Source organism: Salvelinus fontinalis, chromosome 3, assembly GCF_029448725.1.
Source record: "Salvelinus fontinalis isolate EN_2023a chromosome 3, ASM2944872v1, whole genome shotgun sequence".
Lineage (NCBI taxonomy): Eukaryota > Metazoa > Chordata > Actinopteri > Salmoniformes > Salmonidae > Salvelinus > Salvelinus fontinalis.
Window position 1 is genome coordinate 10,001,685 of NC_074667.1, and position 11,088 is coordinate 10,012,772.

The following is an 11,088-nucleotide window of genomic DNA, read 5'->3' on the forward strand; positions in this document are numbered from 1 at the left end:
ACACTCCGAGGGCCCTCACCTCCTCTCTGTAGGCCGTCTCGTCATTGTTGGTAATCAAGCCTACTACTATAGTGTCGTCCGCAAACTTGATGATTGAGTTGGAGGCGTGCATGGCAACGCAGTCGTGGGTGAACAGGGAGTACGTCTGTAGCCATGACATGCTTTGAAAGTGGAGCAGGTTGAGAGCTTCAAGTTCCTTGGTGTCCACATCACCAACAAATGAACATGGTTCAAGCACACCAAGACAGTCGTGAAGAGGGCAAAACAAAACCTATTCCCCCTCAGGAGACTAAAAAGATTTGGCATGGGTCCTCAGATCCTCAAACGGTTGTACCTGGTAAAACTGCTCGGCCTCCGACCGCAAGGCACTACAGAGGGTGGTGCGTACCGCCCAGTACATCACCGGGGCCAAGCTTCCTGCCATCCAGGACCTCTATAACAGACGGTGTCAGAGGAAGGCCCTAAAAATTGTTAAAGACTCCAGCCACCCTAGTCATAGACTGTTCTCTCTGCTACTGCACGGCAAGCGGTACCGGAGCGCCAAGTCTAGGTCCAAGATGCTTCTATACAGCTTCTACCCCCAAGCCATAAGACTCCTGATAATCTAATCAAATGGCTACCCAGACTATTTGCATTGCTCCCCTCCCCACCTTCTACACTACTGCTACCCTCTGTTATTATCTATGCATAGTCACTTTAATAACTCTACCTACATGTACATATTACCTCAATTACCTCGACACCGGTGCCCCCGCACATTCACTCTGTACCGATATACATATATCTTGTTATTTTACTGCTACTCTTTTATTATTTGTTACTTTTATCTCTTACTTTTTTAAGGTATTTTCTTAAAACTGCATTGTTGGTCAAGGGCTTGGAAGTAAGCATTTCACTGTAAGGTCTACACCTGTTGTATTCGGCACATAACAAATACAATTGTATTTAATTTTAATTGTAATTTTCCTAAGTCCCTCTTTGTGGCACCTGACCACACGACTGAACAGTAGTCCAGGTGCGACAATGTTGATGGTGTTGTTAAGAAGGCAGAGCAATGCTTTATTATAGGCAAACTTCTCATCTTAGCTACTGTTGTATCAACATGACAGTTTACAATCCAGGGTTACTCCAAGAAGCTTAGTCTCCTCAACTTGCTCAATTTCCACATTACCCATTACAAGATTTAGTTGAGGTTCAGGGTTTAGTGAATGATTTGTCCCAAATACAATGCTTTTAGTTTTTGAAATATTTAGGACTAACTTATTCCTTGACATCCATTCTGAAACTAACTGCAGCTCTTTGCTAAGTGTTGCAGTCATTTCAGTCGCTGTAGTAGCTGACGTGTATAGTGTTGAGTCATCCACATGCATAGACACTTTACTTAAAGCTAGGGGCATGTCGTTAGTAAAGACCGTAAAAAAGTAAGGGGCCAAACAGCTGCCTTGGAGAGGCTTCCATTAAAGAACACCCTCTGTGTTCTGTTAGGCAGGTAACTATTTATCTACAATATAGCAGGGGGTGTAAAACCATAACGCATATATTTTTTCCACCAGTAGACTATGATCGATAATGTCAAAAGTTTTTTAAAAAACAGCCCCCACAATCTTTTTATCATAAATTTCTCTCAGCCAATCACCAATCATTTGTATAAGTGCTGTGCTTGTTGAATATCCTTCCTAATAAGCATGTCGAAGTCTGTTGTCAATTTTTGTACTGTAAAATAGCATTGTATCTGGTCAAACACAATTTTTTCCAACAGTTTACACAGGCTGATTGGTCGGCTATTTGAGCCAGTTAAGGGGCCTTTACTATTCTTGGGTAGCGGAATTACTTTTGCCTCCCTCCTGGCCTGAAGGCACACACTCTCTAGTAGGCTTAGATTGAAGATATGGCAAATAGGAGTGGCAATATCCTCCGCTATTATCCTCAGTAATTTTCCATTCAAGTTGTCAGACCCTGGTGGCTTGTCATTGTTGACAGATAACAATACTTTTTTCACCTCTTCCACACTCACTTTACATAATACAAAATTACAACGCTTGTCTTTCATAAATTTGGAAAGTTATACTTGGATGTGTAGTGTCTGCGTTTGTTACATGTCATGCCAAAATTTACTAATCTTGCCAATGAAAAATCATTAAAGTAGTTGCCGATATTTATTTGACCTTTATTCAACTAGACAGTTAAGAGCACATTCTTATTTGACCTTTATTCAACTAGACAGTTAAGAGCACATTCTTATTTGACCTTTATTCAACTAGACAGTTAAGAGCACATTCTTATTTGACCTTTATTCAACTAGACAGTTAAGAGCACATTCTTATTTGACCTTTATTCAACTAGACAGTTAAGAGCACATTCTTATTTGACCTTTATTCAACTAGACAGTTAAGAGCACATTCTTATTTGACCTTTATTCAACTAGACAGTTAAGAGCACATTCTTATTTGACCTTTATTCAACTAGACAGTTAAGAGCACATTCTTATTTGACCTTTATTCAACTAGACAGTTAAGAGCACATTCTTATTTGACCTTTATTCAACTAGACAGTTAAGAGCACATTCTTATATGCAACGACGGCCTATCTTTCACTTTGACAGAGTATTCTGTGTAGATCATTGACAAAATAATTACAATTAAATCCATTTTAATCCCACTTTGTAAGAATAAAATGTGAATAATCCAAGGTGGGTGAATACTTGATACCCACTGTATGATCTACATCAGTATGTAAATGGCATAATTAGCTCAATTTAAATAACATTCCCTACTTTGGGGGCTATTAAAATTAAGTAGGCATCAATCCCATCTCTGTACACAGGGATTTGACAATTGGTTTTACCAAAAATACGATTTATGATTAAGATAAAGTTGTATGAGAGAAACTTGTTTTTGGCCAATTCTTGTGCTGGCCTATTATTTTCTGTGAGAAACAGATTTTGAGAGGAAACATTTTTCCTACTTAATCAACAGTCAGATAATGAGCAATCAACGTGTTCATAGACCGACTTTGCTACTCCCAAAGCCGCAAGACTAAGATTGGTTTGAGAAACGAATAGAAAAAAATGAACAATAAATGAACGATTCAGACAATGAGGGTGCATTTATGTTAATTTGGAGCGGCTCCTTACCCACAGAGAGGAGGCTGTGATTTGAATGGTGTATGAGGTAGTTGGGTTGGCTGAATATCAAATAGGAGAGTTACCTCTGATAATATTGGCAGATAAGGTTTATGGCAGTGCTTCATAGGTCTATCTGATACGGTGGTCCTAAGGGACAAAGGAAAATTCCAGAATTAGATGACTGACTAATCGCTTCTGAGATCATGTCATGATGAAGATTCTGGTAGCACTTTGTTGTAATTTGGAGATTTTAATCCACATTTTTATAAAGCCTCACACACCGTTTTTAGTAACTAATGGATTGATTTCACCGAGAACAAATAAAAGTGAAATGTAAGGTTTTCAATTTAATTGGGATTAAAATTGTAGATAGTTGACAACAATAATTTAGAAAACTAAATAATGAACCCTGCTACTGCAAAATCTTTTTCAGAGGACAATTTGCCACCACAAATGTGTCAAATTGGTCTTCCAACACCAAGTCTACATGATAAAGGCAAACAAACAAAGAGAGCTTTGTGTGTCGTTTGTCTTGGAACAAGATTATTCACATCATGGGGTTTTGCGCTGCACACAAATGAAAATGCATCAAGAAACAAACATCGGCGCTCGTTCATTAAAAGTTTCACCAGGTAAAAAAAAAACTAAAAACACAACATGCTGTTTAAGGGGAGAAATCGGTCACCTTAAATCCCCCTACCATTGACAGTGTGACCAGACTGGCAGAGAGTCGGAGAGTGGACTGCCAGGGGTTAAGGGGGGGAGGGGCTCTGTAAGTCATGCTGCTGTTTTGGATCAGCGGGTTCATAAATAATGTGGGACAAAGATAAATATAGTATGACAGGCAATCAGTTACACATGTCATCTAAGGACACTAGCCACAAGACAACTGGACCGTGACACACTGCCGTGCTGAGTGAGGTTCGTTGTCTGAGGGGACGCCACTGAACACTCGTCTCTCCGAGGGGGACAAACGTAGACAAGGTAAGAGACCGCAACCCTCAGGTCAGATCTGTTATTTCAGCTCATGAAACATTTCACCAACACATTTTGCGTTTATATTTCTGTTCAGTGTATTTACGAATCCTTGTCTTTGGGATGAGGAGGGGGGGGTGCTGCCTCGTCCCAATGTGAGAGATCACAGTGTGTGTTTGTTTAATGTTCCATTGGTGTCAAAGATTTTATGTTGAGCGGTTATATAGAAAGAGCCATGAAGCTGCTGGGGAGCCTGCTTCTGGGCCTGCTGCTGGCCGGGGACTTGAGCCTGGCTCAGGAGGAAGATGGAGAGGAGGAACCAGCCGAGGAGGCGGCTGCAGAAGATGAGGCGGCAGCGGAGGAGGTAGCAGAGCCCGAGAGTCCTGGGGCAGAAGTTGGACCACCTGACAACCGGTAGCCTTGTGCCATGTGGATGGGAGGAGTGCCAGGCACTTCAGGGCACAGTGAGAAACAAGGGAGAGACGGGAGAGATGGGCACGATGGCCCACGAGGAGAGAAAGGAGATACAGGTAAAACTGTGCTGCTGCCAGGTACATCTTCTAAAGTTCACAGTAAATCTAATCACAGTAACCCACAATGACTTACTTGTCATTTTTATCCATGAGGCACAGTCAATTAACATCAATACAGACATCTAAATCCTCCCTGACTCCGGTCTTTGTGTGTACAGGTGAACCAGGTGAGAATGGAAAGCCTGGCGACAACGGCCCTCCGGTCCTTGTGGTTTCCCGGTCTGAAGGGGGCGTAGGGCGAGAGCATCCTGTTGTATCACTCTTCTTTCAGCGTGGGCCTGACAGATCCCGTCCCCGCCACCAACGTGCCAATCCACTTCAACAAATTATTCCACAACGAGCAGCGCCACTACGATGACGTGAGCGGGAAGTTCCCCTGCTCCCTCCTCTGGGTCTACTTCTTCACGTACCACCTCACCGTCGACACCAAAGATCCTCGGGTGAGCCTGTTCAAGAACAACAAGCCCATCATGTTCACCTATAACCAGTACTACAAAGGCAATGTAGACCATGCCTCTGGGGCTAGCATACTGAGGCTGGAGTCTGGGGACGAGGTGTGGCTGCAGATCTACGGAGGAGTTTGAAGGGGGGGTGTATGCAGACAACACCAACGATTCCATCTTCTCCGGGTTTCTTTTGCATCCCGACATGGGAGTGTTGGAGGCTAGGAGGAGATTTCTCTCTGTTGAACTTGGTAGATACTGAGGTTATGCAGGTCTTGAAGGGAGATATTGAGACTAGGGTAGGCTGTATCATATTTTTCCTGACTGCTCTATAGGCCTCCGTTGCCCACTGGCTGGTCTGAGAGGGGAGGGGTAATAAGTTGTTTCGTACATTATTGCATTTTCAAAAAGATGCACTGACTATTTTAAACTTCTCAAATGTGGGTTTTAAAATGTTGGTTTTATATCTATTGGATTCTAGCATTTAAGATACATTAATGCAATATTATATTTAATATACAATTGAATAACAAAGTTGTGCACAGAAACAGCTTATGACCTAGATGGCTTTCTGACTGTGTCACATCATACGGGGGCAGTGTCTGTGAAAAAATGTGTTCTAGTAAAAATGAAGTCAGCTATGCTTTCTTTGTCAGATAGCCATTTTGCATCGTAGTGGTTTGTTAACAAGATTAGCAACGGAGTTTTGCTTTGCTGAAAAAATAGGGACGTTGGCAGGTCTGAGCAAGTATCCCCAACACTTCGGGAGAGTGTGGCAGGCCAGTCACCCTTGAGACATTTCCTGGATCCCATTCAGCCAACCAGTCGGTTACGGTTTGTCAGTAGTATATCCTATTTCTGGTTTGATGACCACGGCCATACAACTGTGCTAAGGGGAATTACATCCCTCCCTCCCCCTTACGCCTAGCCTGGCTGAAAAGCATCATGAGAATATTTATTTGGAAACCGACTCTACGGAGAAAAGAGACAGAATCTAAAAGTTGTAAGGTACAATATCAACATTCAGTTATCTTTCTCCTTGGATATAGTTAATTGGCAGACGCAATTCCCAAACTGACAACATCTTCATTCTAATAAAACCCTGCTCAGACGTTTAGCTGTGCCTGTCTCTATGCCAACACTGAGGCTGAAATAGAAACTGGAGATCGGTGTAAACTACTGTACTGTGTGCAGTGGCTTCTAGTAGTGACCTAGGTATTCTACCTCCAGGTCTAGAGCCAATCGGTGACCATGTACATTGCATCACTTGCTCGTGGACCAATTAGAACTAAGCTGTGTTCGTTCTGGAGGATCTATCATGCTAAGACTACATTTTAATGAGACATCATGATGCTCTTGGCCACTTAAACGGTCAGACTAGTCAGGCACACAGTAGCAATAGATGTGTGCTAAGAAATAACTGTCTTATGGAGATGTGTGGAGACAACTGTCTTGTTCAGGGACGTGATATCAAATACTGATATACAGTTGAAGTCGGAAGTTTACGTACACCTTAGCCAAATACATCTAAACTCAGTTTCTCACAATTCCTGACATTTAATCCTAGTAAAAATCCCTGCCTTAGGTCAGATAGGATCACCACTTTATTTTAAGAGTGTGAAATGTCAAAATAATGGTAGAGAGAATGATTTATTTCAGCTTTTATTTATTTCATCACATTACCAGTGGGTCAGAAGTCTGCATACACTCAATTAGTATTTGGTAGCATTGCCTTTAAATTGTTTAACTTGGGTCAAATGTTTCGGGTAGCCTTCCACAAGCTTCCCACAATAAATTGGGTTAATTTTGGCCTGTTCCTCCTGACAGAGCTGGTGTAACTGAGTCAGGTTTGTAGACCTCCTTGCTCGTACACGCTTTTTCAGTTCTGCCCTCAAATTTTCTATAGGATGGAGGTCAGGGCTTTGTGATGGCCACTCCAATACCTTGAATTTGTGGTCCTTAAGCCATTTTGCCACAACTTTGGAATTATGCTTGGGGTCATTGTCCATTTGGAAGACCCATTTGTGACGAAGCTTTAACTTCCTGACTGACGTCTTGAGATGTTGCTTCAATATATCCACATAATCTTCCATCCTCATGATGCCATCTATTCTGTGAAGGGCACCAGTCCCTCCTGCAGCAAAACACCCCCACAACATGATGCTGCCACCCCCGTGCTTCACGGTTGGGATGGTGTTCTTCGGCATGCAAGCCTCCCCCTTTTTCCTCCAAACATAACGGTGGTCATTATGGCCAAACACTTCTATTTTTGTTTCATCAGACCAGAGGACATTTCTCCAAAAAGTACAATCTTTGTCCCCATGTACAGTTGCAAACCGTAGTCTGGCTTTTTTATGGCGGTTTGGAGCAGTGGCTTCTTCCTTGCTGAGCAACCTTTCAGGTTATGTCGATATAGGACTCGTTTTGCTGTGGATATAGATACTTTTGTACCCGTTTCCTCCAGCATCTTCACAAGGTCCTTTTCTGTTGTTCTGGGATTGATTTGCACTATTCGCACCAAAGTACGTTCATCTCTAGGAGACAGAACGCGTCTCCTTCCTGAGCGGTATGACGGCTGCGTGGTCCCATGGTGTTTATACTTGCACACTATTGTTTGTACAGATGAACGTGGTACCTTCCGGTGTTTGGAAATTGCTCCCAAGGATGAACCATACTTGTGGAGGCCGACAAATTTTTTTCTGAGGTCTTGGCTGATTTCTTTTGATTTTCCCATGATGTCAAGCAAAGAGGCACTGAGTTTGAAGGTAGGCCTTGAAATACATCCACATGTACACCTCCAATCGACTCAAATGATGTCAATTAGCCTATCAGAAGCTTCTAAACTCATGACATCATTTTCTGGAATTTTCCAAGCTGTTTAAAGGCACAGTCAACTTAGTGTTTGTTAACTTCTGACCCACTGGAATTGTGATACAGTGAATTATAAGTGAAATAATCTGTCTGTAAACAATTGTAAGAAAAATTACTTGTGTCATGCACAAAGTAGATGTCCTAACTGACTTGCCAAAACTATAGTTTGTTAACAAGACATTTGTGGAGTGGTTGAAAAACGAGTTTTATTGACTCCAACCTAAGTGTATGTAAACTTCCAACTTCAACTGTATATGACTGGGTTTCCTATGTGTTGGTTTTCTAGTTGACAGACACTTATTGATAAGAAACCAGACCAATGACAGAAGTTACATTTAGGTCATTTAGCAGACTTTCTCATCCAGAGCAATTAGGGTTAAGCGCCTAGCTGAAGGGCACATCAACAGATTTCTATTCCAGTCGGCTCAGAGATTCGAACCAGTGACCTTTCGGTTACTGGCCCAACGCTATTAATTGCTAGGCTACCTGCCTCCCCTATGTTGTTCTTAACACCTGCCTATCAAGGCCCCACTGGTAAATGAATGCCCCATCTCCTGATTGATGTTCTACGTCGCTACCCACGTCATCGTAATGTTGCTAATGCAATTGTGACGATCAAAGATGGTAGAAATGTGAACATGAGTATTTTATGCCTCACCACCGTTCTCTTAAAATGCCATAGCTCCTTACAATAACAAATGGTAGAAAATACAGAATTGCTGGTGAATGTGCAAAATTCACACCCCTCGACTTTTTCCACATTTTGTTGTGTTACAGCCTGAATTTAAAAAGGATTAAATTGAAATGTTTTATCACTGGCTTACACACAACACCCCATAAAGCCAACGTGGAATTATGTTTAAAAATATGTTTTATTTTTATGTATAAAAAATGAAAAGCTTAAATGTCTTGAGTCATTAAGTATTCAACCCTTTTGTTATGGCAAGCTTAAATATATCACAACAGAATATGGAGTAAGTCTAGGAGTATGACTACTTTCTGAAGGCACTGTTAAATGCTTATGAAATAATCTCACATTCAGTGCCTTAGCCACCATCACATCATTAATAAGGGGAACTATTCATGCATGTGTCCACTGATTGGATTTATAAGAATATTTGGAAGATAAATACACAACGCAGAGAAAGAGGACAATACAGTACTAAAGGTTAAGAGGACGAGAAGTCAATAGAGTACTAACGATCAACGGAAAGAGTTTTTTCTGTAATGGGGAATTATTGATTAATGGGTCAGAGCCAAGGGAGGAATTGGTCTATACAGTGAGCCTGAAATAGGATACTTGTTATTTGGCTATTGGCCCAGTTTTATTGCAAGGAATTCTAATTGGTCAACCACAGGCTAGGACTGAGTTATAAACTACATCCTGTCCCTTTGTTCACTGGAGAGAATCACTGGGGACAGGGGAGCACGAACATCTACCATCTACCTCTCTGCATGATTTGCCCTCTTTGAATAAGAATAAACCTTTTTTCCTCCCCCTGATTTTCTTTGGGGTCTGTGTTATTGAAGAGTAACAACTGCTAACAGATTTATACTGTATTTCCTGAATAAAACCACAAATCTAAATTCTGAGGAACATCACAATGCAAACCACGTGATGAGCTCACAGTTTAATCAGATGGCAATCAGCAGTGAAAGAGCAGGAATCAAGTCTATTCTGTAACTATGCAAAATGTGGGCCTCCCGAGTGGCATAGCGGTCTAAGGCACAACATCATAGTGCAAGAGGTTTCCCTACAGACCCGGGTTGATCCCAGGCTGTCGCAGCCGGGCGTGACCGGGAGACCCATGACGTGGCGCACAATTGGCCCAGCGTTAGGGGAGGGTTTAGCCGTCCGGGACGTCCTTGTGACAGGCCGGGCGCATGGATGCGGACTTCGGTCGCCAGTTGTATGGCGGTGATGGTGGTGGATGAATGGCACGTCAAGGGGCCTCAGGATCTCGCCACGGTATCTCTGTGCATTCAACTTGCCATTGATAAAATGCAATTGTGTTCGTTGTCCGTAGCTAATGCCTGCCCATATCATTACCCCACCATGGGGCACTCTGTTCACAACGCTGACATCAGCAAACCGCTCTCCCACACAACGCCATAAACACCATCTCCCATCTGCCCGGTACAGTTGAAACCAGGATTCATCCGTGAAGAGCACTTCTCCAGCATGCCAGTGGCTACAACGCCAAACTGCAACGCCAAACTGCAGTCAGGTCAAGACCCTGTTGAGGATGAAGAGCACGCAGATGAGCTTCACTGAGACGGTTTCTGACAGTCGGTACAGATATTCTTCGGGTTGTGCAAACCCAGTTTCATCAACTGTCCGGGTGGTTGGTTTCAGACGATCCCGCAGGTGAAGAAGACAGATGTGGAGGTCCTGGGATGGCGTGGTTACACGTGGTCTGCGGTTGTGAGGCCAGTTGGATGTACTGCCAAATTCTCTAAAACGACATTCCTGCAGTCAGCATGCCAATTGTACGTTCCTTCAAAATTTGAGACATCTGTGGCAGTGATATGTGACAGAACCACACATTTTAGAGTGGCCTTTTGTCCCCAGCATAAGGAGCACCTGTGTAATGATCATGCTTCTTGATATGCCACACTTGTCAGGAGGATTTAATTATCTTGGCAAAGGAGAAATGCTCACCAACAGGGATGTAAACAAATGTGTGCACATTTGAATAAAATATGTTTTTTGTATTTTTCAGCTCATGAAAAATTGGACCAACACTTTACATGTTGCATTTATATTTTTTGTTCAGTGTAAATTAAGAGCCTCCAAGGGAATCTAGGAGACAAATATGAAAGACAAGGTCAATTGCTAGCTGAATATCGCCATCTTGTGTCCAATGAAGGGATCAATGAGCGTCATGTCATTTTAAACTAGCACAACTGTGCTTCTTATGCACTGTGCAGCATTTCCAATATGCTGAATTAATGCAGCAATCACATTTTGATAACAAACATGTTTACACCATACAGTAATAAAAGTGACATTCTGCATTGTCAGTTGAGAGACAAGGCAGTGTTGCTATTCAGTCACCATCTCTGGAATAATGCAACAAACGTCAGTATAAAAGTGATAACAGTGAAAGCAAACAGGCAAAAATGAGAATATCAAAAGATG

The 11,088-nt window shown here is 42.3% G+C and overlaps 1 pseudogene; it reads left to right on the forward strand.

Annotated features, from left to right (window-relative positions):
* Positions 1–4,334: 4,334 nt before the first annotated feature.
* On the forward strand, positions 4,335–5,337 carry LOC129834394 (adiponectin-like; annotated as a pseudogene).
* The last annotated feature ends 5,751 nt before the right edge of the window (positions 5,338–11,088 follow it).